Here is a 25,349-nt window from a genome sequence, read left to right on the forward strand (position 1 = left end):
GTAAGGAGCAATCAGGCTAAGCTGACCTAACAGGACTCTTCCTGTAGGCAGGCCAGGGTATCAGACACCACTTGGGAAATGGTGGGGGATGAGGAACCCCTCCAGATATCGATTAGATTTTGATGATCAGATATTGAGGATGGGGAATCCTGGCTAAACTGACTTAGCAGGAGGACTTAGCTAAAATGAGGCTCTTGAGAACATACCGATGGATAGGAGTCAAGTTGAAAAAGAGCTCAGAGGAGCCTGACTAGCCTTTGGTCAAGGGGAGAGTCTTGGTCACACCTCTCACTGGGCAATCCATAGGAAAGCACAGGTGGGGATGGTGAATGGGGGGTGGTGGAATACTTGCAGTTACCAATACTAAATCAAGAAAGGTGGAGAGCCATGAAAATGCTGGACCATGGGAGTGGATTTGGGCCATGAGAGTGTACTGATCAGGTTAGGCTGCATCACAATACAGTAGCAAATGACTCCCACACATCAGCAGGGTAACACAAGATTGTTCTTGCTTATGTTACAAGTCCAGTGTGGGTCAACAAGAGGCTCTGCTCACCATATCCATTCAGAGACCCATGCTGAGTGACACTTCATCTTGATATGTACTGCCCTAATGTCATACATTTCATTGGCTAAAGCATATCAAATGGCCCTGCTACAGAGGAGTTGTAGAATAATTGAGGAGTAGGATTTTTTTATGATTGACTTAAATGACTGTGAAAGGGAGGGACTTCCCTGGGTTCACCTATTCCTACTGCTAACCACAGTTTCTAAAAGGCATCCCCAGGAAGCTCACTGACATACAACCACACATGCAGTGGTTTCAATATTCAATGTCAGTAGCACCTGAAAGCATGTCCACATAGAATATGAAATTCATAAGACTGATCTTAGCATTGTAAGTAATAACAGAGTCCTGGAATTAGAGAGCTTACAAATCAAGAGTTTACTGATAATGAATAGAAGAAATATGTGTAGGGGTAAAAGCTAGGTTCCTTCAGTAGGTTTTTAGTCCTACTGAAGAACATTTATTTAGTACCTACAGTGCTAACCATTAGTGAGACTGAGTGCTTTGTGAGTACAGGAAAATGGGTAGGTATTTATTTTTTTAAAGATTTTTATTTAATTTTTAAGTAATCGCTATACCCAATGTAGGGCTTGAACTCACAACCCCAAGATCAAGAGTCACATGCTCTCTCTGCTGAGTTAGCCAGATGCCCCAGAACAAGGTATAGATATTAGGAACTGATGTCTACTCAGGGAAAAACAGAAAAGTTTAACATATGACATATGGATATATGTTATCCCATATATCAGATAGTTATCACTTAAGGTAAAATATGGTAAATACCTAACAGAGCTATAACAAAGTTCAAAGAAGGGAAGTGATTAGTAATTAAGTGAATAATCACTTCTTTGAATTTTCTGGCTGACCAGACACCAGTGTCAACCAGGCAAAATCATTAATATTTTATCTTTATTTCCTTTTTTTGTGCCTGGGTCTAATTTGATCCCAGAACAAATCATAACGATGGTCAAGAGGCAATATGAGAGTGTGACCTCTGCAGCTGGGGTTCAAATCCCAGTGTCACCAATTACTAGCTCTGTAAACCTTGACAAGTTATTTTGCTTCCCTGCACCTCATTTTCTTCATCTATAAAACAGGAGTGATAATAATAGGGCCACTTTCTAATTTTGTGGTGAGGTTTGAAACAATAAATCCTACTTAATTTTCCATTTCTTATAGGATTTAAATTTTTTCCCTTGATGTGTTCAGTACAAACATTTGACTTCCTGAATGTGTCACTCGTTGGGTCTCTGGGCCCCAAATGAATGTGGGCTTGGTAATTCCTAGGATTCTGGAGGCCTTGCCTTCTGAATCAGGATCATGTTGAACATTTTTGTCTGTGCCCGTCAGAACAGTGCTGGGCTCAGGGTAAGTACGATGTAAGGGTCAGAGGGTCAGTCTGCATTTTTCCTGGCTTTTGAGGCAATCTTAGTCTAGAGACCATTAAGAGAATCAGGTTGGCCTCTGTTCTTATCTTGGAATTCAGATCTGCTGAAGACACATTTCCTAGCCCCCTGACTTCTATCCCCAGCATTTCAAAATAATATTAAATTAAAATCTAATGTGGTACAGATCCACTTCCATGGCTAAATCACAGAAGCATTCTGTGCGTTTGAGTCCAGAAAGTTAAAAGGTCCAGGGGCTTATGCCTAGCACCACATGTAAAGGTTTGAAGAACTAGAGGCTGGGTGTGATGGAGGGGAGGCTGTGTGGTTCTTCTTGGCAGATGTACACCTTTTCTCTCCTCCACATCTTCTTTGGCTCTCTCCTTCCTCCACCTCTCCTTGAGTACAACCTGACTGGATGCTGCAGAGAGCCTGTGGGCTGTGAGCAGGTGAAAGGGTGGACATGAGGACTGTCCTTTGGCAAGTAGGTATGAGAACACCTCTCTACTGTAGCCTAAACTTATAGGAAAAAGGAAAGTTCATATTATTATAATGGAGAACATTTGATTGACTCAAACAATTAAAAAAGTAGACTGGGCTACCTTTAAGGTAGTGAGAGTTGAAGCATGCCATGACCAAGTGAGGATTTTCTGTGAAGGGACTGTTGTACCAATAATAGGTCAGACTAGTATTTGGTAATCTTCATGTTATTTTTGAATTTATTCTAAATTTAAGAACCTGTGATTTCATGTACTAGAAAGAGCTTTACATCCACTCTTCTTCCCCCCAAAGATTGATTGATGATTGATTTGGGGGGAGAGAGAGAATCACAAGCGGACTCCCTGCTGAGCACAGAGCCCCAGAGCCCTGCTAGTCTCACCCCCCATGACATCATGACCTGAACTGAAATCAAGAGTCCTATTCAACCACTCAATGGACTGAGTCACCCAGGCACCCATACATTGCAGCACTCTCATCTCTGGCTGGGTTCTGCTATTCACTTGGGCCAGCATAAGAAGGCAGGTGCCAAACTGGAGAAGTAAATGTGACAATCTGTGTCTACTTTCTTCCCCCAGGGAATTGTTCAAGGAACAGTCCGTCATTCATTCTTTCATTCAGTAAACATTCCTTAAGCACCTGCCAGACACTGGGAATGCCTATAGCAGTGAAAGGGTGGGTGGAAGGAAATGTAACAGCTTATGACAACCATTAAAAACAAAAAGTGCTTGCATCTAACTTCACTCCAAACTGGCCCCATCATCATGCCGTCCAGGGCTCAGGCTCACTCTTTCATTTGTTCATTTATTTGCTCATTCAGTAATCTCTTAATGTACCCTGATGATATTCAAAGTCAGCTTCATCCTACTAGCACCAGAGGCTAGACAAATATATCATTTCAAAGGCAGAAACCCGCAAGTACCATATTCTTTGTACAAGATGAAGGAAAAGCAAACTGTGAGACTTCTAGGGGTGTGTGTGGGGGGTGCAGTAGAGTCCTCATACTGAATGCTTATCTTATGCAAAGAACTTATTACAAATGCTAAAGAACCTATTTTGAGCACTTGATTTCTCACTTTTTTGTCATATACAGCTAAGGTGTGATATGTAAGCGAAGTGTTAATTCTAGTTGTTTGCATTGCTTAACATATTTGAATAGATTGGATTGGTTTAACATGGCAATGTTTGATTTTTTTCAAGGCTCTTACAGGTTTTAAAATAGATAATTTTCTTCTGAAATGAGGAGGAACCAAAGGGCAGAAACAATTGATCTAAATTTTGACCTGAGACTGTAACACCAAGCACAAATCTTTCCAGCTTGTTCCCCATGGTACCCCTGCTACCTTGAACCCATTTGACCTTACACTACAGTCCAGTGAATCTGTTTGCTGTTCTCCAAAAGCCAACTGCTACCTCCTGTCTCTGTCATGTCTCTCATGCTAACTCTCCCTCTGCTGGAACTGCTTCCCCAGTTCATATCCTACCCATGTCTCTATGTGTAGTTCTCATGGCCTCTCCTTCAGGAAGCTCACTCTGTGCTTCAGGTCCTGCATGCCCTCCTTGTGTTATTTATTTAAATATTTTTATTTATTTATTTATTTATTTATTTATTTATTTATTTATTTATTTTGTTTATTTACACACAAGTGAGGGGAATGGCAGAGGGAGAGGGAGAAGCAAGCTCTCCCTTGAGCAGGGAGCCTGACGTGGGGCTCGATCCCAGGACCCTGAATCATGACCTGAGCTGAAGGCAGACACTTAACTGGCTGAGCCACTCAGGCACCCTGCACCTTGTGCTTTAAACTTTTATCATGTACTTATCCCATTGTTCCTTGCAGCAGAGCTGTTTTCAGACCCTACCATATATGGGGGAGGAAAAATAATTTTCTGTCTACCCTTCTATGTTCATGGCTAAGAACCTCCCCCTGCCCCTGTAAAAAAAAAAAAAAAAAAAAGAAAAAAAGAAAAAAAAATTTAACATGAGGAAAACAAAACCAAATTTAGTAACTTGTATACTTCCTGTATACATTATACATGGGAGAGACCCAGGGAAACTGAGTAACCCTCTAAAACTCTCGAGCCACCACCTAAATACTATATCCAGCTAACCACAAAGATGTTGGGAGTGGGGAATCAGTTGTGGGAGGTCACCAGGAAAAGCACAAAGGGAAAAATCATCAAGAGTAAGGGTGTTATGTAGATTTAAGTCCATGCTTTTATTACTGATAAGAGTTTCTGGAGACTGAGTCATCTTCTTCTTCCTGGTTCTCCTTACAAATGGAGACTTCCTAGGATGCCTGGGTGGCTCAGCGGTTGAGCACCTGCCTTTGGCCCAGGGCGTGATCCTGGAGTCCCGGGATCAAGTCCCATATCGGGCTCCCTGTAGGGTGCCTGCCTCTCTCTCTCTGTGTCTCTCATAAATAAATACATAAATAAATACATAAATAAATACATAAATAAATACATAAATAAAATCTTTAAAATAAAACAAAAAACAAATGGAGACTTCCCTTATACATTCAAGTGTCTCATACAAAAGGGCAACTTCTACTAAATTTTTAGAGCTTCTCCCTTATCTGTTATTTCTTAAAAATAACCAGTTTAAGATAATCTTTATTTCAAAAAGTCATATTTTGGGGTGGCGTGTTCTCTTTCCCTTCACATGGTACAAGGTTTTGAGATAGATGTATCTCAATCATTTGTGTAAGTCTCACAGCATCCAGGACAGCACTTTGCTTTATAGGGGCTCAGTGAATATTCATTAAATTGCATTAACATAAAGATAAATTTAGCATCACGGAGCCAACTACTTGGGCTTTCTGCAAATTAGAAAATTTTGTTGATTAAATGTGCTTCTCCTTTACAAGTATGTGGGGAACCTTACTCAGATATCCAAAGTATTTTCACATCTCCTTCCATCAGGTGAATCATCCCACTCTCCTCTCCCCTCTACCATCTGCTGCTTTCCTACAAAGATCACTTTTCAGGGACTGAAGAGATGGAGAGAAAAGGTGATCTGATCTGCCAAAGGAATTTGGGGTCAGATGGCTATATGTGCATATGCATGTAGATTCATGTTCCCATGCTAAGAACATGAGTAGGTGACACTCTTGGTCATCAACACCTTTACATGCAGTCAGCTGTCATATTGCAGCTGCAGAGATGGAGACATCATCGGGGCCAGTCAGCAGTCAACTATACAGATAGGTAGGATTAAGATCTTGAATCTTAGTTCTGAGGGTTTAGATATTAGACTGTTCTTATGTAGCCAAAATGCATACACCCAGTATAAGTTATGTGTTGTCTGTTATGTTTTAGGCAACAAATATAAAGTGCCGACTTACTGACTGGTCAGGAGAAACCTAACTTCCCATGGGATCTCAGTGCCCATGCTTATAGGTCAGTATTTTGAAATCTGAGAGCTCAGGTTCTTAGGCCCTTGGTATCAGAGGTCTGACCTGGGCATGTTTGGGACAGTACTAGCCTAAGGGTATTAGGGGTAATCCTGAAGGCTTGGTCCAGAGGTAGCGTGGATATTGAAAAATCAAGCAGATGGTTGAGTCATGTAATGCTTTCAAAAGGACTAGGAAGGGAGGTAGAAGCCATGTGTGGCAATCATATGGCAACCGGGATACCCGATCACAGCAAAAGGGTTGAGATGGAGGATGGGAAGCAAACCTAGGAGAATCTCAAAGCCAGTGGAGCTTTGCCACTTTATAGAGAACAAGGCTGGAAATAGAGGAAGGAGCTCATGCTGGCCCATTTTTTAAACCAACTTTGTTCGTTCATTCAACAAATGTTTATTATCAGCTTTCTACCAGTCAGTATTCTAAGTACTGGGAATATATTGGTGAGTAATATAGATAAAATCCCTGCCTTTATTGGAGTTTAAATTGTGGAGGAAGGGACAAACAATGAAAGATACCTAAATATGTTATAGAATATGTTAAGTGGCAAAACACATAATGCAGAAAAATAAGGCAGTAGGAAAGACTTGAGAATGCAGGTGCAATGAAAGGAGTAGTTTACTGTTTTCAGTAGGGTGGTCAGGTAAGGCCTCCACAAGATGGAATTTGTATTCTCCTTTGTAGAAGGCAGACATTCAGACACTTAGTATCAGGTAGAGGAAATAGCACATGCAAAACCCCTGTGGTGGGAGCATACCTGATGCACTTGAGGAATAGCAGCAATGAGGGTCTGGAGATGAGGTCAGAAAAGTAGCGAGCCTGTGTTGTGTAGGGCCATTGTAGGACTTTGGCTTTTACTCTGGGGTGCGAGACATTAGTGGACTTTATGCAAGGAGGTGACATGATTTGACTTTTGTTTTTAAAGAATTACTGTTACAGCCAAGAATAGACTGTGAAGAGAGAGGGCAAGGGTAGGAACTAGGAGACCATTTTGGAGGCTTTGGTAATAATATAGATGTTTGTGGTTTGGACATGGCGATGGCAGGGGAGGTGGTAAAAACAGGCTGACTCTGGAAGTGTTTGGAAAGTAGTGTTTGAATAATTTTCTAATGGTTTGGATGTGGGATTTGACAGAGAAATCAGGGATGACTCCAAGATATTTGGCCTGAGTTAACTGGAAGGCTAACTCAGGAGTTGCCTTTAGCTGAAGTGTGGAAGCCTGAAGGGATGATGTACACAGAGCCAGTTCATGGGGAGCAGTTGTCACAGCTGGTGTTTCAAGCTGAAACAGAAAAGAAGACGGCAACTGGTCAGGGTGTCCTTTTCCCTGGACATACTGCAGAAGACTTGAAAAAAATTCGGGATCCCTGGGTGGCGCAGGGGATCCCTGGGTGGCGCAGCGGTTTGGCACCTGCCTTTGGCCCAGGGCATGATCCTGGAGACCCAGGATCGAATCCCACATCGGGCTCCCGGTGCATGGAGCCTGCTTCTCCCTCTGCCTGTGTCTCTGCCTCTCTCTCTCTCTCTGTGACTATCATAAATAAATAAATAAAATTAAAAAAAAATTCACACCTCTTTTCCTGTCATTTCAAATCCATTTTCCTTTAATTATAACAGCTTTTATAGTTGTTCACCACTCATTGTGTGGTGGTTTTCCATTACACTTGGCCAACCTACCTGTGATGTTTTGGTACTGTTGTTATAGTTCTGACTTGTTTTAAGATAAAGTCAAGTTTAACTCTCAGAAAGTGACTGTGCTATATATCCATTATTTCCAAATTCTCACAATGTATCTGCTATCATCATCTCCCACCACACCTAATGTCATTCAAATCAGGGAAGTCACTTTTATGTCTTCACTTTGCTACTTCCCAAGGCTATGATGGTTGGCACAGGTCTAATCAGAGTGATGTTCAATCAAGGAATGGTCAGGAATAGGGACCGTCTAAGGGGTAGAAAGGGAGGTAGATATGCCCATAAAGTTACTACTTACTTTGGATGTCTTGTTACTCCTTAGTATGGTCTTGAAAATTGAGATATAATTTTTCTTTCTCTTTAATTCTTTCTGCCAGATTGGTTTTCTCCTAAAGCCAATACACACAAGCTTGCATCCTATTTTCACTCAAAGAGACAGATGGTTGAAACTGACTCTAGCTAAATTTTTTTTTAAGTCTTGAAGTAAAAAATACACATGAGTATCAGAAAGGTTTAAGCCTTTTAGGACTGGTTGAGAAATCTGTTGTGATCACTGTCTCATACCACTGAGTTATCTGTTCACGTACAGAATGCCGTGTGCTGGGCCAGGCTACGGATTTTGCAGCCAAGCTTTTCAGATGGTATTTGCTGTCTAAAAGGAATATAAAAGTTGTGCTGATGGGACAAATAGCAAATTCCCAAATCCTAGGGTCATTTGGCATTTGTGCTGACATGGTCTGCAGGAAATATGTCACGGTCGTGCATTTCTGGCAGAATTGATTTTCTGCACTCTTATGGACATTCATGGGTAGCTGGAAAAGCGAGTTAATCTTTCTAAGTACATCTGCCTTGATGTGCTTGTGCCTTGAAGGTATCCAGGGATTTGTTTTGTACTTTTTTCACTTCTTTCTGCTGTAGATTTTTATTTATTTATTTATTTATTTATTTATTTATTTATTTATTTTAAAGTTTCTCAAATAGTTTTCTTTTTCTTTTTCTTTTTTTAAAAAGATTTATTTACTCATTTATGATAGACATAGAGAGAGAGAGAGAGAGAGAGAGGCAGAGACACAGGCAGAGGGAGAAGCAGGCTCCATGCGGGGAGCCCGATGCAGGACTCGATCCTGGGACTCCAGGATCGTGCACTGGGCCAAAGGCAGGCGCCAAACTGCTGAGCCACGCAGGGATCCCCTCTGCGGTAGATTTAAAGAAATAGAGCTGAGCTTGCTTTGGCCATTCCGTGGTAGAGCTTTCCCACCAGCACTCTGTGAATGGATTACAGGTTGCGAGGGTCCTTGGATGTTAATCTCTTGGCTCTCAGGATACTCAGAACCTGGGTGTGTCTCCTGTGATCATGAACAGCTTTCTCTGTTTACTCCAGTGTACTGTACAAATATCATGATCTGTGGGCATCTTGTCATGCAAAATGTTGGCTGAGAAAGGACAAAGAGATAAATTTATTATTTACAATGAGCCAGTTTTATAATTGATGTAGCTCAATATATCTCAGACTCTGAACTGCAACTAACAATATTAAATTTCATATGTAACAGTGAATATATGTTTGTCCAAAACAAGTTCCATGCAACAGTGTTGCCCTTATCCTGTGCCATGCATTCTAATAGTTCCGATCTGTTAATCACAAAAACTGCCACCTGTGACTACTAGCTAGCTTGGTTTTGTAACTCACCAGTGGGTTGCCACCCATGATTATAAAGGCTGTTGTCGTGTGTATTGCAAGCTAGGAAAAAAAAATTACCTGGTCTTGTACTTGTTCAAATCGGTCCGTGTTTCCCTGCTGCCTCAGAAGAGTTCCAGTTCCCTGAAGCAGGGCAGGCCAGCTGTAGGGTCACCGACCTGGCCAGGTTTGCCCGTGTTTTCCTGGTTGTAGCACTGAAAGGCTTGCATTCAGAGGAACCCCCTCACTTCTCGGCAGACTGGGATTGTCTGCCAACGGCTCAGCCTTGGGGATCTGCTATCTGGCTGCCTTTCCACCCTTACTTTGCTCGTCTGCTTTTGTATTCAGTGTTCCATCCTTATCAAATTACTCATCCCGCAGACTGGGCCATTCTCTTTCCTGCCTCCCTGCCTTTGTCCCTGCTTCCCTGTGCCTGGGAGGCACCACTCTATTGGTGTCCTCAGGTCTCCTCTTCCTCTGGAACAGGATATTATGTCACCCTCTCTATGGAACCTTCTCCCTGCGTCCTTGTGAGCCACTGACTACGTTGATTTACAGGGATCTTTAGTAGTTTGTGTTTTTCTCAGCTTTCTTACTCTTTATCGCCTGTAGAACAAACATGAGAAAGAAAACTGCTGATGTAATGTGGGTGGCTATGGCAAAGAAAGAACACAAAGGAAAATGAATGAACCAATATAGATGCTAAGTCCGGGAGGATGGAGAAAGGGAAGATAAATCACAAAAACTAGAGGCATAGGTAGCAGTTAAGAGCCTGTGCTCCAGAGGCTGGGGTTTGAATCCTGGCTTTCCACATGTCAGAGGAGCTGATTGGGGTGCCTCTTCTGCATGTGTTACTCCGCTTACCATAACATCAGCAGGGATTGATGGTTTTTAAAATTAGGTAGGCTTAATTATAAGTTCATAAGTATTTTGTAGTTAATTTGGGAGAGTATTGAATTAATTTGTTTTAAAATGTCGAGATATCTTAATAACATATATTTTTAGAAGATTAAAACAGATTGACTTTGTGAACATTTATATTGCCGAGTTATATTGAGAAAATCTATTCTGACTTCATTATTTAAGCATTATAATTTTTTCTTTCCTTTACTTTTATTAATGTGTCTTGACTGTATTTCTTTTGGTATGATAGTTTAAATTTGCTCTTATTTGTAAGGTGCAAGAGCATCTGGGTGGCTTGAATTTGCTGGCCAGGGCTGTCTTGATTTAACCTAGCTGTATGGAAAATCTGACCCTTTTATGGGAATAGTGGCGTCAAAGCCAAAGCTGGTCATGTCTGAAGATTTGCTGGTTATCAGTTATTTTAAAGATCAGCCTCACAGGTTACCTGAGAGTTGTTTATTTTTAGACATGTTCACTCATCATCTTTGCAACTCAGAGAAACAGCTTCAAGTGCAAGACAGCTGTGTTCTAGAGCACTGATATTTTTACATCACTGTTAAAAAGAACGCTTAACTGTCAGTATGACTATTCATCCTCAAGGCATTTTGGGCAATAGATTCTAGATTTCTGAAGTTGTCAGTTGAGATAAACAACAGAGGCTGTCAATTATAAATAGAATGGATTTTGCAAAATGATTCCTTTAGAGTCAGAAAACTGAGATTAAAAATGCAAAAGAGGCAGGAAAGAATTACATCAATGAGTATATAATGGTAGTGATTTAGAAAAAATAGTTCAGAGGGTCAGGCAATGTGAGGATCATGTGTTTGTTGCACATTTGTACTAGTGGGAGACAAATCAATTCCCACCCCCTTCCCCGTGGGAATAGAAATTGGTTGCATAATAAGGAAGGACTTCTGAGTTTTGGCCATTTAAAAGCTTAGTGCACTGACACAATTTATTGATGATTAGGAAATTCCTGATAACGAAATCACAGATTTCTCATTTATTTTTTTTAATATTTTATTTATTTATTTGAGAGAGAGAGAGAGAGAGCACGAGCATGGGTCAGGGGAAGGGGAGGGGGAGAGACAGAAGGAGAAGCAGTTTCCCAACTGAGCAGGGAACCTGATGTGGGGCTCAATCCCAGGACCCTGGGATCATCTGAGCTAAAGGCAGATGTTTAACTGACTGAACCACCCAGGGGCACCACAGATTTCTCATTTCTATCTAATGATGGTTTAACAGGGATATTTCCTGAGCACTCATTGCCAAGCACTAGAAATGCAGGCATGGGTTAGACATGGCCCGTCCCTTTGAGGAGCTTTCAATGTAGCAGGAGGAAGGAATCACATAAGCAGAATATAACCAGGCAGTGAGGCACATGTTCCAGCAGACCATGCACAGGATGCTCTCCACCAGCAAGGAGTATTTGGCCCAGGCTTAAAGCCCTAGGAGACTTCCTGGAGGGAATGTGATTGAGCTGAGACAGAAAGATAAATAGGAATCATCAGGTAAGGAATGGTGGGAAGAGCATTTCTGGAATTTGCAAAGGTATAAAGGAAGGAAACAACTTGATACATGCCAGTAAAATGTGAACTAGGAAGTACGGGGATACACGGACAGAGAGAAGGGCAAAAAAGGCATCTTCTGTGCATAGTAGGGAGTTAGGACATGTTTTGCATCTAGAAGGAAGTCGTCAAAATGTTTTAGTCAAGGGAATGTACTCAGCAGATCTGAGTGACAGGAAGATCACCTTGACACAGTGTGGAAGGTGTGAGGGTCATTCGGGAGTAAGGTTAACATGGAAACAGGAAGATCAGTTAGAAGAACATCATGGTTGTCACATGAGCCATGTGAAGACTGGCATGGGGCAGCACAGATGGACATGGATAGGCAAGGGCAGGCTTGGAAATAGTAGGTGGTGAAATTGGGAGGCCTGGTGAAAATTGGCTGGGAGAGTATGATAAGTTTAAGGACTTCAGGGCTGATCAAGGAGAAGACGGGGCCATGAGGCAGCGGCATTGCACGACACACTTTATTGGGTGGCACTTGGATAGTATTGCATGGGAGGGAACATCCCTCACAGCAGGAGACCTTCTAGATCCTGAAGCATGCCACCACCCACAAAGGGAAGAGGGAAGGTGTCTAGGTGATGCTTCTCCTCAGTCAGGTGGGGCATCTCGGCGGGGGACAGTGTTTTATCCATAGCTAGCAGCTAATGGGTGAAGTTTTGCAGAGTGGGCAAAGCAGATGGGCTCTAAACAACTTGTTTGAATTGTATTTAAAGCAACTGGAAATGTCAGAATTTGTGTTGGGTGCCAGAGGGCTTTGAGCTGGTGGTTCTAGCTTGATGTGAAGAAATAAACAGTGTAGGGACCAATACTTGGGGGGCCATCTTTCACTGTTTACATAACAGCGAATGTTTGTTCAATACCCATTATGTGTCCAAGATGAGGCTGAGGAGGCACTGTGCAAGTTTCAAAGGAAGATTACATCGTGGTCTGTGGAGAAATTGCTCCTTCCCATGTGCTCCTCAGAAGTGCCCCTTTAGGTAGAGAGCTCCTTTCTGCTTGCTCTGAAGTGATTTTGAACCTCTAGGAGCCCAGATACATAGTCTTATATAAAGTACAGGGGTGGTAGCTGTCTTTATTTGGCTTCTTTACCTGACATCTGGCCCAGATAGGGAGTACATCTTTTGCATCTTTTGACCTGATGTCAGGTGTTTCTGCAGGATTCTTTGTGCAGTCTCACTTTTTAATTCACTCTAGTTTCCCTTGTGATATTCCTCAGAGGGATTTCATCTCCTTTCTTCTGATTCTATCTTCTTGTTCCTTTTCTGTCCTAATTCTTAGGAACACAGTGACAAAACACTGCCCTCCAGTTGTCCAAACTGTCCCATCTTCAGTTTCATACTCTTTTAAGGATGCTACTTGAGATGCTCATTTCCTAAGGACTCTTGATATCATCTGATATTTCCTTTAAGATACTCTAAGATATTAGTGGCCGATTCCCTTGATTGAGGAATAGTTCTTTCAACAAAGAGAGGCTGTTGAGTCACTCAGTTGGTGGAATGCACTGTCGGGGTCAGAAAGAACTCAAAATTTTCCAGAACTTTTTGGCAAAGATGGTAGTGGCTTTTGAGGCCTATAAATTCTAAGAGCTCTCATCTCTACCCTGTTAACTAGATGAGAGGGCAGATACCCTCCAGATTGATTTTTCTGTCTAGCATAATGGGCCTCTGTGCTGAGTGCTTGAGAGTCTCTTCTGTGTAATGTGCCGCAATTGTGAGTACTTGATTTACAGCTTTAGCAGGATGATTTGGGTAGCTCAGAATCATGCAACAGTGAAAGTGGGACTAGAGATAATATGCAGACACAACAATCTTAAATATAGCTCACAAATCCAACAAGAGAGATACAAAAAGCTTAATTTAGAAATTTTGCCTGGTTTCCTAGTCAAGAATTAACCCAATGTGAGTAAAATTGAGAAGAGCCCAGAAAAATCCATGTATTTAACTCTATGTATGTATGTATATATGTATGTATGAACTGAGATATCCCCCCCCTCTTCAAATAGAGTAATTCTCTACTGACATAAATAGATCCTTCATAAGTGGATGAAACTCTTACAGTCCTGAGACTACCCAGTATTGCCTTTGGTGGTGTGTTTGGGAATTTCAGAGACAAAGCCTTTTCTTCGGGTGTCAGCTCTCCCATGCAATTTACGTTCAGCACCACTAGGTGGTGGTAGAGAGTGATTGCAAGATTGGACTAGAAATGAACTGATCAGGAGCCACCATAAAAGCCTTTTAAGAAGACATTCCTTTTGACTAAAATGGCTAAGATCTTGAATAAATAAACACCGAAAGGGAAGCATTATTTGGCAAAAGTATTCAAGAATAAGAAGATCTGATATTTCCAGCTCCGACTCGTCTACTCAATGGTAGTGAAGTTAGATTTCTGCATCTCATGTTCTCTATTTATAGGTAAAATATGGGTACTGGATTATGTAATCTTTAAAGTTCTTGTCCTGAAACAAACATGTATAATTGTAACTGTTAAAACAGCAAAGTTAAAAGAACAGAAGAATTAAAGACTTTTCCCCACACCAGAGAAGTCTACATTTTATTAGCAACCATTTTAATTTATTTTATAGCAAGGCTTGAGGTCCATTAATTCGTGCATGTGTGAAGTGAGGGGAGGAGAAGAATGAAGAGCAAGAGAAGTCTTCTCAGTTTCTCTTCCTTACCTATTACCTGGCTTATGCAAGTGAGAAATGAGAAATCTTTCATGTTATAGGCCTACAGAGACTTTCTTTCAGGGCCTCTTTCTGTAACTCCCAATTTTCCTTTCACTATGTCTACAAGTCTTAGATCTTCCTGGTGTTTGCAAATCATTATAGTTTCTTGACTCTAATCTGAAATATTCTACGCTCAGTGATTCTACTGCTGCGTCTTTCACATTTTCTTTTCTGTGAAAGAAAGAACTCTAAACCCCTCTGCTTATGTTCTTTTACAGCAACACTCAGCAAAATTTTGTTCAGTCCGTATAGGCTTTAGAATCAACTCCACCTTATCAGAAGCAGGTAAGACAAAGTGTGGTCTGAGGTTCCCTGGGGATCCCAAGATGTATTCAGGAAACTGTAAGGTCAAAATTATTTTCACAAAATGTTATTTTTATTTGTCCTTTTCACCCTATTGACATTTGCAGTGACAGTGTGAAAGCAGTGGTAGGTGACACTGCTGATACCTTAACAGTAATTGAGACAGTGGCACCAAACTGTACCAGTACTGGCATCAAACTTCACTGCCACACACTCGCAGTTTATACAAATCAACCCACCCCGTTAGAAAGTCCTTCATGAAGCAGAAAAAAAACTTAATTAAATCTCTATCCTTGAGCTCATGTCTTACTCTGTGACAAATGGGAATACATAAGGCACTTCTGTTGCCTACCAAAGTTCAGTGGTGGTCTTGAGATAGGATTTGTGCAATAGTGTGAGTTTGAGCTAAACTAGCTACCTTTTTTCGTGAAACACTATGTTTACTTGAACAATTCACAGACAAACTATAATTATAATTATTCAGACTTGAGTATTTGGCAGCAATTTTCCCAAAAATCAGTGGCACAAGTTTGTCACTTCAAGAATACAATTGGCAGTATTTGTTGCTAATGATAAAATTTGAGCTTTCAAGTAGAACTTAGAATTTTGGAAAATGTATACCTGCCACTATGACAACTTTACTATACCTAAAGACTTTTCTGAAGAGTTTGGTAGTGATATTGCCAAATTTTGATTTTGGGGATATTGTATGTTGAAATGTGTCAACATTTGAGAAGTCTGCATAATTTTCTAAATAATTTTCTAGATAATGAATACATAATGTCATAAAAGCATATGTGAGTAAAAGATTCACTCAAAGCTTAAGGCAGACCAATAAATTTTTATGTAACAGAATACAAAAAGTTAATTGATTGATATCATTTCATATTCACATGGCAACAACTTTAAGGAACTGACATCTGTTGAATTTTGGTGGAATATTGAGGAATATCCATAATTACCTTTAGAGGCTATATTAGTACTCTTCATTTTTTGGAGTACATATTTATGTGAGACCAGATTTTCTTTACAATTAAAATAGCATATCACAGACTGAATGCAGAAGCAGCTTTAAGAATCCAATTGACTTCTATTAAGCTAGATATTAAAGAGATAAGTGAAAATGTGAAAGAGATACACTATTGTTTTTTTGCCTTAGAAAGTATGGTTATTTTTTCATGAAAATTTTATGTTAATGTTTATTATTGTTTTAAAATTAATTATTAAATATCTAAAGGTTTATCAGTTTTAATTTTTAATATGGTTAATATTGATGTAACCCACATAAACAAAAGCTCTTTGAAGTCACTGAGAATGAAGAGTATCAAGGAATGCTGAAAACAAAAATGTTTGAAAACTGCTCACCTATAGTATGTAGACCAGGCCTGGGCCATCTTCCTACTATGAGATGAATTTTACCAAAAGTTTTGTTTTTTTTAATGCCGATGGCTATAAACGTTTAGCAAATAACCGTCCCACATCTTTCACCAGCCAACTCCTTCTTGGGATTTCTAAAACCTTCCTTTTTTGGAAGGTGAGACATTGGTGTAAAAAATGGACAAACGGTTGTGGTCTGTATCATCCCTTAGCTACTTACCAAGTGGAAGAAGGCAGCTATATTTTATGAAAAGCCAAGCAGGTGAAACAAGGTTGTGAAAGATCAGATTTCTTATGCATACCTAGTGACAGATGAAAAGTTCAATGGCTCATAGTAAAGAGCTGACAAGAGCAATTGTTTCCAGGCAGAAAAAGAGAACTTGTTTCTGGTTATTTTTTTCAATGAGTCTGGCAACAGCTGGGCAATGATTTAAACCTCCTAGGATTCTAACTTTAAGCTTAAAAATACATTTGCATATGCCGGCATTAGAAATGGAATCTCAAACTGCTGCCAACGTAACAACCAAAAGGAAATAGAGGTCTATATTGTTCAAAAGTGAAGTCTTGGGAGGATCTATTACTTGGCAGCTGTGTAAACAGAACTAAACCCCTTGCTTCTCCTGTGTTAAACACTTGATTCTAGACAGGACCAAACCATTGATGGTATGTGCTGAAGTGAAAATGTAGGCTATAGGTATCATTGGGTTCAAGAAATGCTGAAAATTTTCTTTCCTTTATGGATGTGTATGGACATAAGAAGTGTGAAGGAGATGCAAGGTTAACTGGAAAGATAAAGACAGGTGTGAAAATGAATTTGTTTTGTTTCTTTTTTCCTCAGTGTTTTTCTCATGTCTTCCTCTTTCCTTTCTGTCCCCATTTTTCCCTCCGAGATTTTGGACCATGAGGCATTTCTATGATGGAGCAGTAGGAGTGACCCTCCCTGAAACTAACTTCTTCATTCGAGAAGAAACCATTTCTCAGTGTTCTTCTCCATCTTCTGGGGGAAGTGGATGAAATGGGGGAGGATGCCTACTTGGGACAGCTTGATATGTAACTGCTTTGTTCAACAGAAAAATGGAGAAGAATTTTACTACTACTAAATTAAATGACTACATTTAATTAAAAAAATTTATTGGGTAACATCTCTTTAACCACATATCTTCCATTTTATAATCCGTTAGGTTGAGAAGCTATTTGCTCTGAAGTGCCTCAAACTCTCTTGGTGCACGGATTGGATTTTCTCACTGATTATATTGCTACTGAATCACTTACATGCTATACCTTTAATGTGTTTTTCACTGTAATATTTTTTGATTGATTGCAGTGAACTTTGATGACTTTGATTATTGAATTAGGATGGACTTAGTGATGGGGGAAAGAGTTGGCAGGGTAAAAAAATAGTAATGACAACAACAATAATAATAATAGAAAAAGAGAAGAAGGAAGTAAAGAAGAAGGAGGAGGAAGAGAAGAAACAACTTTCTTTAGTGTTTAATATTTGCCAGGCAACATTATAGGCTCTTTACTTACATTGATTGATTTACTTGGATCAAATAGCCATTTCCCAGGATCAGAGATGGGCTGAAGCAAAAGTTATGAGAACTGAGACATTTGGGAGGAAGGGTGGAGGTGAGTTATAGTGAAGCAAGAAAATAAAGGGTGAACCAGAGCTTTTTTTTAAAATTTGTCTTTATTTATTTATGATAGTCACAGAGAGAGAGAGAGAGAGAGGCAGAGACACAGGCAGAGGAAGAAGCAGGCTCCATGCACTAGGAGCCCAACATGGGATTCGATACTGGGTCTCCAGGATCGCGCCCTGGGTCAAAGGCAGGCGCCAAACTGCTGCGCCACCCAGGGATCCCTGAACCAGAGTTAAAAGGAAACTATGTTAGCTACAAATTTTCTATGCAGCGAACATGCTTTTATATAAAGCATTTTGAATTTCTTCATTTAAGTCGTTGAAGCAGTCCTAGTATTTCCACTTCCTTGGAATCAAATATATCCACAATTTATATTTTGAATCAAAAGCAGAGATTTTCCCCCAAATTGTATGGACTGTCCTCATTAATCTTGTCCTCCACTGTTTATGAGACTTGTTTTCTAAAACAGTGTAAACATTAGATGTCAATGTTTTAATCTTTGACAATGTGATATTATAAAGAAATTATTTTTCTTCTGTTACTGTTCAGTTCAATCATCTTCATATGTCCTTAAATCTTACTAGTCATTTGTTATTTCATTTTCTTCTCTGTTTTTTTTTTTTTTTTGCCATTTCCCTTGGAATATTAGAGTCTTTGTTGTTGGTTTCTAAGAGATCATTTATGACTAAGGATGTTAGCCATTTGCCATGCATTGCAAATGAAAGACCATGTTTTCTTGCCAACATTTCACTGTGATGTTTTACTTTTCGATTACACAGAAATTGTGTATTGAAATATAATAATGGTCTGCATCTTTTAAAAAAAGAGAAATGAGAAGTAGGTAATTGAAATTTGGAAAACAAAAAAGAGGTTATAGGGGTTGAGAATTGGTGTCTGGAGCCCAGAGTAATGGATTAGGTGATTTGAACTTTTGGGTATCTCTTGTTGTAGTGGGGGAATAACTTGAGAGACAAGAAATAAGAAAGGTGAAATGAGATTGTACACAGTGATAGTAAAGCTGGAGAATTTGCAGGAGAGTGAGAGCTAAGATGCAGGGTTGGGAGAAGGTTATGAAGCATGGGTCGGGTAAGTGAAGGTAGTTCGTTAGAGAGTGTGGGCAAGGGGAATGTCACCAACAGTAAATGCATTTGGAATATGGGACTCTGCTACAAGGAGAGCTGAGCAGGCATCATAAAAGTGCATCATTTGACCCTAGAATGGGTGGAGTTGGTGAGGCTGCTCTGTAATTGATCCTAAGCCAGGGTGGAGTTAAGCTGTAGTTAGTTGGCTGGTGGGTAGTAGACGAGGTTGATGATCAGACAGGAAGGAGACGTACACCCAGCGGTCAGTTTGATTTCTCTACCTGACCCCTTGCCAGCTTGAAATGAAAGAGGCCAGCTCTTTGTGCATGTGAAGTAAGTGAGTAATAATTAGCAGCAGGTAGCTCTAGCTCTTATTTTCTTAAACTAAAAGTGTCAGGATTGCCTTTGCAATGACCTGCATGAGCCACAGGGAGCTCTATAACTCACGTCCCCCATGCTTTGCTCCTCAATTGGTGCTTGATGTGCAGTGAGATTGAGTGTGTCAGAGTGGCAAGCCCCCCAGGAAAGCCTGTGGGGTTCAGTGCTGACACTGCATTTAGTGTCACTGTTGCAGCTATTTACTATGGGTAAAGGCTCATTCATTTCCTCTAATGTGTGCTTTCCAAACCCTTTGTAAAGCATTCTCTTGAGATTGCTTATTCTGCTAGGTATTGATGCAAAGTGTCTATTTTGGAGTAGATCCAAAAAACTGGTAAGTGGAAGGTACTCTATAGCCATCTTTTGCCATTGTGGCTCTACAACTTTTAAAAAGTGAAGTGTGTTATTTGAATATCCCTACCTAATATTTTTTAAAAGTTCCCTTCGTGTTCTTGTTATTTATTTTAAAAATATTGGCTCTATGGCTGGTAACAGTTAAATGACCAACATTGTCAGACATATTAATTAGTTATAAGAAGAACTTTGCCTCTTTGCAGAAATGTACTGAACATATCCTTACTTCCTACTCATGAACGAAATTTTACCCAAAAATCACAACAAATAGAGGATGTTGTTATTACGCGGTTTGTTCCTTCATGACCACGGTATAGTGAAGTTGTGACACACCCTTTTGGTGGACTAGAGGAAGGCCAGTGGCAGTTGGGGAAATGTGTAGGAGAAAACTTAAGAAGTTTCCACTGTATTCAGCACAGAATGACACAATTCTTTCTCTAACAGTGATCTTTCTGATTGAATATTTCATTTCTGACAGCCAAAACATGTCAAAAATGTAAATCTGACTGGTCCCCACTGGGGAAAGAAGAGTAGATGTAACTTCTCAGATGGCTTCTGGAAATAGGTTCTAATTTTCTCCTGTCAGGATTTTTGCCCACTGGTACGAAAATTATTGGCAAACAATATCTTAGTGATACACTTGACTTTTATTAGTCCTGTGGTTTCTCTTAAACAAAACAAAACCAAAGATCTAACTACTTGAATCTGTATTCTTCCCTGTGACCCACCAGCTGGAGCCGGGTAGAACTGCCTTCTCAGGCAGGTGTTTCCTTTCTGACTGGCCTTGATCACTACTTTGCCTCTTCATGTTGTCTGCCTGGCTCCTGCAGAACTTCGAATTTGTGACTCAGGCTTCAGCTTTGTAGATGGATGACTCACTGCTCTGTCCCACAACTCCTGTCCCCATCCAGCTTCTCATCCCATCTGCAGTATTGTATCTCTGCATCCTTTCTGTTCAGAAATCCCATTGACACCCAAATTACAGAATGCTACAAGTTTTTTCATTTTTGCTTTCTTGCCTTCTCTTCCCAACTTCACTGCCATCCTTGCTCTCTCGAAGTGGACTTGTTACCGAATCTTTCTCTTTGGCTTCCATATCCAAAGGCTGCCGAGAGATTTCTTTCTTCCCGGCATGCTTTCATCCACCCACATTCCCTGAATTCTGTCTCTCCATTCACCTACCATCCCAGTGCAGGTGCGGTCACTCCAGACAGATGTTGGCACCAGCCTCCCAGCAGCTTGCCTTATTTCCAGTTGCTGCTCCCATCTGTTTTCCAGGCAGAGACACGAATAGGCTTAAGCAAATTCCATCTTTATTTTGTTGTTTTCCCTTTCAAAAAGCTGGTGTGATTTCCTGTCTCTCATTACGCCAAATGGAACTCACTTCTCTATTTTCCCAAGGCTTCAGCTGTTGCCCCCGCATATCCATTCTTACCAGCTAAAGTTTATATTTCTTGGCTTGGATTCATCTGTATCTATTAGCCTGCTGGCTCCCATTCTATAGGTCTTGACAAACCTGTATCTTCCCTTCTTTGCCAGTTCCTGACCTCCTGTGATATCCAGCTCACATTCTATCTCCTCAGAGGGTAACCTTGCTCATTCGAATAGATCTTAATTACTCTTTTGCTCTGCGTTCTACCTAAATTTGTACATTGGGGTCAGCAGAGTAGAGTAGTCTGGAGCATGGACATGCTTGAGATTTGTTTTGGCCTTGTATTGACCCTGCTGCCTTAGGTTTTGCTGAGTCTCCCATTATCCAAATTGCAAACGAGGCATTAATAATACTGGTCTCCTTGGATTGTTAGGATTAAATGTGATAATAAGATAAACATGCCTAGCACTTAGTAATCAATAAGCCAGTAGTGCAGAGAACATCTCCAGCCATACCACATGCTTACAATATTGTGTTATGTACTCCTTGAAGGAGAGAATCTGGTTTTGCTCATCTTTTTACTCTGGTGCCTTATAGAGTGCCGAGCACATATTAATTATTCAACAGTTTTTGTTGAAAAAGGAAGATAGGGGGATGTCCGGGTAGCTCAGCAGTTGAACGTCTTCCTTCAGCTCAGGGCGTGATCCTGGAGTCCTGGGATCCAGTCCCGCATTGGGCTCCCTGCAGGGAGCCTGCTTCTCCCTCTGCCTGTGTCTCTGCCTCTCTGTGTGTGTGTGTCTCTCGTGAATAAATAAATAAATCTTAAAAAAAAAGAAAAAGGAAAATGGGGGCAATCATGAATTGATTACAAAGGTTGATTGTTGTGATTATTGTTATAATGTCACAAGTCTTTGCCATCACGTCATGAACAGGGACATGTATAGTAGTTACCACGATACATTTCCCAATTGTGTTTATTCATTGGGAAGTGTGTCTTAGGGTGACTGCAGGTTCTTGATTACCTTCTAAAGGCAGTGACAGGAAGTGTGAGAATTTTTCATTGTTTCATATTCTTTGGTTCTTTTTTGTCTTTCATTGCTCTGTCATCTACTTAGGGATTCATTATATATTCATCATAGCTGTGTATAAATAATATGGAAATAAATAATCATGACATTTATGGATGTTTTTGTGTTTTTCTACTTTATTTTAGGAATTTGGGTCAGAGGGAGGGTTCTTCATTTCTCAATGTTTCCATTTTCTTAGTTTCCGATTGAGAGCACAGAAGAGACAAGTATAATCATTGGTAATTGGTGAGTCTTTTCCAAATTCATTTTATTTGCAAATATTTCTGGCACCCTCACTACTGGCATCACCATCCCCATTAATCCCCATAAAATTAAATTTCATTCAGATAAATTTACCCAAGAACTTGCCATGGTGTTATCTACTATTTCATGTGTTCATAAACATCTTTTACTTGAGACAAGGAAAGTGCCAGGATAAGCACAATTGCATTCAGTATGCAAATGAAAGTTTTATAGAAATAGGATTGTACAGGAGATGAAATTAATTGTGACAGTTTGGGAGGAGTTTTACAGAAAAAGAAGATTAACATGTTAGGTCTTTAGTGGCTGTCTTTCCTGATGCATAGAATGTTAGTCAAAATGAGATCTATATGCCCAGGCTCAGTGGAGGAATGTTTAGTGAGTGAGTCCATTGATATTTGAGTGGAGCACATCTCTAAGGGTTTATGACCGCCTATTTTCTTTTCTCACCATGGGGATGAATTGGCCCATTATTATCTAAATTGGAAGTCATGGTGAAGGTTCTTTTTTTTTTTTTTTTTTAGTTTTATTTTAATTCCAGTTGGTTAATATATAGTGTAATATTAGATTCTGGCATATAACATAATGATTCAACATTTCCATACAGTGGCGGGGGGACGGGTAAATAGGTGATGCAGATTAAAGAGTGCATTTGTTGTGATGAGCACCTGGGTGTTTTTGAGGGATGGAGATTTCCCTGGTAATTGGTTCTTTTTTTTTTTTTTTCTAATTGGTTCTTTTAGCTGCCTGTGATCAAGTGTGGATAAGTAAGATGAATTTTAAAAAAAGACTATTCAGGTTTTAAATATAACTTTAAAAAACTATAAAGGAGATCTTGCTGAGTTCCAAATAAAATTATTCTCATTCCCAGGATACTAGAGAGTAGACTCTCTAAGTAAGAAATGGTCAAGATCAATGATTAAATCAGAATGTCACCAGTAAAATATGAAAAACCCATGCAAATACTTTGTTAAGAAATATAAAAGAAGGAATAACTCAAAGCAGGAAGCTAAGAACCAAAGGGTAAAACTAAATAGCCATGGAGAACTCTTAGGGGATAGTACTGGGCCCTAATAAAGGAACTTAAAGCATATCCCTGCTGAAATTCTCAGTTGTTTTAGACCAGTTACTGTTAGGTGCCTCTTGTTTTTCTCTCCCTTACCTTTTTAAATTAAATTCTATGCCCAAGGGCAGCCCCGGTGGCACAGTGGTTTAACGCCGCCTGCAGCCCAGGGTGTGATCCTGGAGACCCTGGATCGAGTCCCACGTCAGGCTCTCTGCATGGAGCCTGCTTCTCCCTCTGCCTGTGTCTCTGCCTCTCTCTCTCTCTGTGTCTCTATGAATACATAAATAAAATCTTAAAAAAAATATTTAAAAAAAATAAATTCTATGCCCAAGGTGGGGCTCAAACTCATGACCCTGAGATCAAGAGTCATGGCATACTCTACGGATCGAGCTAGCCAGGCACCCCTTTTAATCTCCCTTTTGAATGAGAGTGTCTATTATAATTCTCCTGTCTTTGTCACACTACTGTTATTATGTGGGGACAGATAACCTGTTTCTCTACTCCACAGTCTTCAGATGCAAGAACAGACAAACCTGAGCAGTTTGGTGCACACATGCTCACAGTTCGGTGCGCACAGTTACCCCACCCCCCCACCCACCTCCCCTTCCATAACCCTTTGTTTGTTTCCCAGAGCTAGGAGTCTCTGATGGTTTGTCTCCCTCTCTAATTTTTCCCCACTGAGTTCCCCTCCTTTTCCTTATAACTCTTTCACTATTTCTTATATTCCATATATGAGTGAAACCATATGATGATTGTCTTTCTCCAATTGACTTATTTTGCTCAGCATAATACCCTCCAGTTCCATCCACGTCGAAGCAAATGAGTATTCGTCCTTTCTGATGGCTGAGTAATACACCATTGTATATATATATACCACATCTTCTTTATCCATTCATCTGTCAAAGGACATAGTGGCTTCTTCTACGGATTGGCTATTGTGAACACTGCTGCTATGAACAGTGGGTTGCAGGTGTCCTGGTGTTTCACTACATCATTATCTTTGGGGTAAATACTCAGTAGTGCAATTGCTGGGTCGTAGGGTAGTTCTATTTTTAGCTTCTTGAGGAAACTCCACACTGTTTTCCAGAGTGGCTGCACCAGCTTTCATTCCCACCAAGAGCTTGTATTCCTCTCCAACATTTGTTGTTTCCTGTCTTGTTAATTTTAGCCATTTTCACTGTTGTGAGGTAGTATCTCATTGTGGTTTTGACTTGTATTTCCCTGATGGCAAGTGATGTGGAGCATTTTGTCATGTGCTTGTTGGCCATGTGCGTGTCTTCCTTGGAGAAATGTCTGTTCATGTCTTCTGCCCATTTCATGACTGGATTGTTTGTTTCCTAGGTGTTGAGTTTGGTAAGTTCTTTATAGATCTTGGATACTAGCCCTTTATCTGATATGTCATTTGTAAATATCTTCCCCTATTCTATAGGTTGTCTTTTAGTTTTGTTGATTGTTTCCTTCATTGTGCAGAAGCTTTTTATCTTGATTAAGTCCCAATAGTTCATTTTGCTTTCCCTTGCCTTCATAGATGTGTTTTGCAGGAAGTTGCTGTGGCCAAGTTAAAAAAGGTTGTTGCCTGTGTTCTCCTTTAGTACTTTGGTGGATTCTTGTTTCACATTTCGATCTTTCAACTATTTTGAGTTTATTTCTGTATATGGTGTAAGAGATTGGTCCAGTTTCATTCTTCTCATGTGGCTGCCCAATTTTCCCAACACCACTTATTGAAGAGACTGTCCTTTTTCCAGTGGATATTTTTTCTTGCTTTGTCAAATATTAGTTGACTATAGTGTTGAGGGTCCATTTCTGGGTTCTCTATTCTGTTCCATTGATCTAGTTGTCTGTTTTTGTGTCAGTGCCGTACTGCCTGGATGATCACAGCTTGGGTGCAATTCTAAATGGGATTGATTCCTTAATTTTTCTTTTTTCAGTCTGTTAGCGTACAGAAATGCCACTGATTTCTGCGCATTGATTTTATATCCTGCACGTTGCTGAATTGCTGTATGAGTTCTAGCAATC

General features: G+C 40.2%; 1 protein-coding gene and 1 long non-coding RNA gene across 11 annotated transcripts in view; one reads left to right on the forward strand and one right to left on the reverse strand.

Moving 5' to 3' along the window:
• Positions 1-25,349, forward strand: part of DYNC1I1 (dynein cytoplasmic 1 intermediate chain 1) — a 311,119-nt gene that overhangs the window by 8,347 nt on the left and 277,423 nt on the right. The window lies entirely within an intron of this gene.
• Positions 8,644-25,349, reverse strand: part of LOC111098764 — an 81,024-nt gene continuing 64,318 nt past the window's right edge. For all 3 annotated transcript variants that reach the window (XR_005369401.1, XR_005369398.1, XR_005369397.1), the window contains one exon: positions 8,644-8,986. This is a non-coding gene — a long non-coding RNA (uncharacterized LOC111098764). The remainder of the gene's footprint in view (positions 8,987-25,349) is intronic.

This window comes from Canis lupus, chromosome 14 (assembly GCF_011100685.1).
Source record: "Canis lupus familiaris isolate Mischka breed German Shepherd chromosome 14, alternate assembly UU_Cfam_GSD_1.0, whole genome shotgun sequence".
NCBI classification, from domain to species: Eukaryota; Metazoa; Chordata; class Mammalia; order Carnivora; family Canidae; genus Canis; species Canis lupus.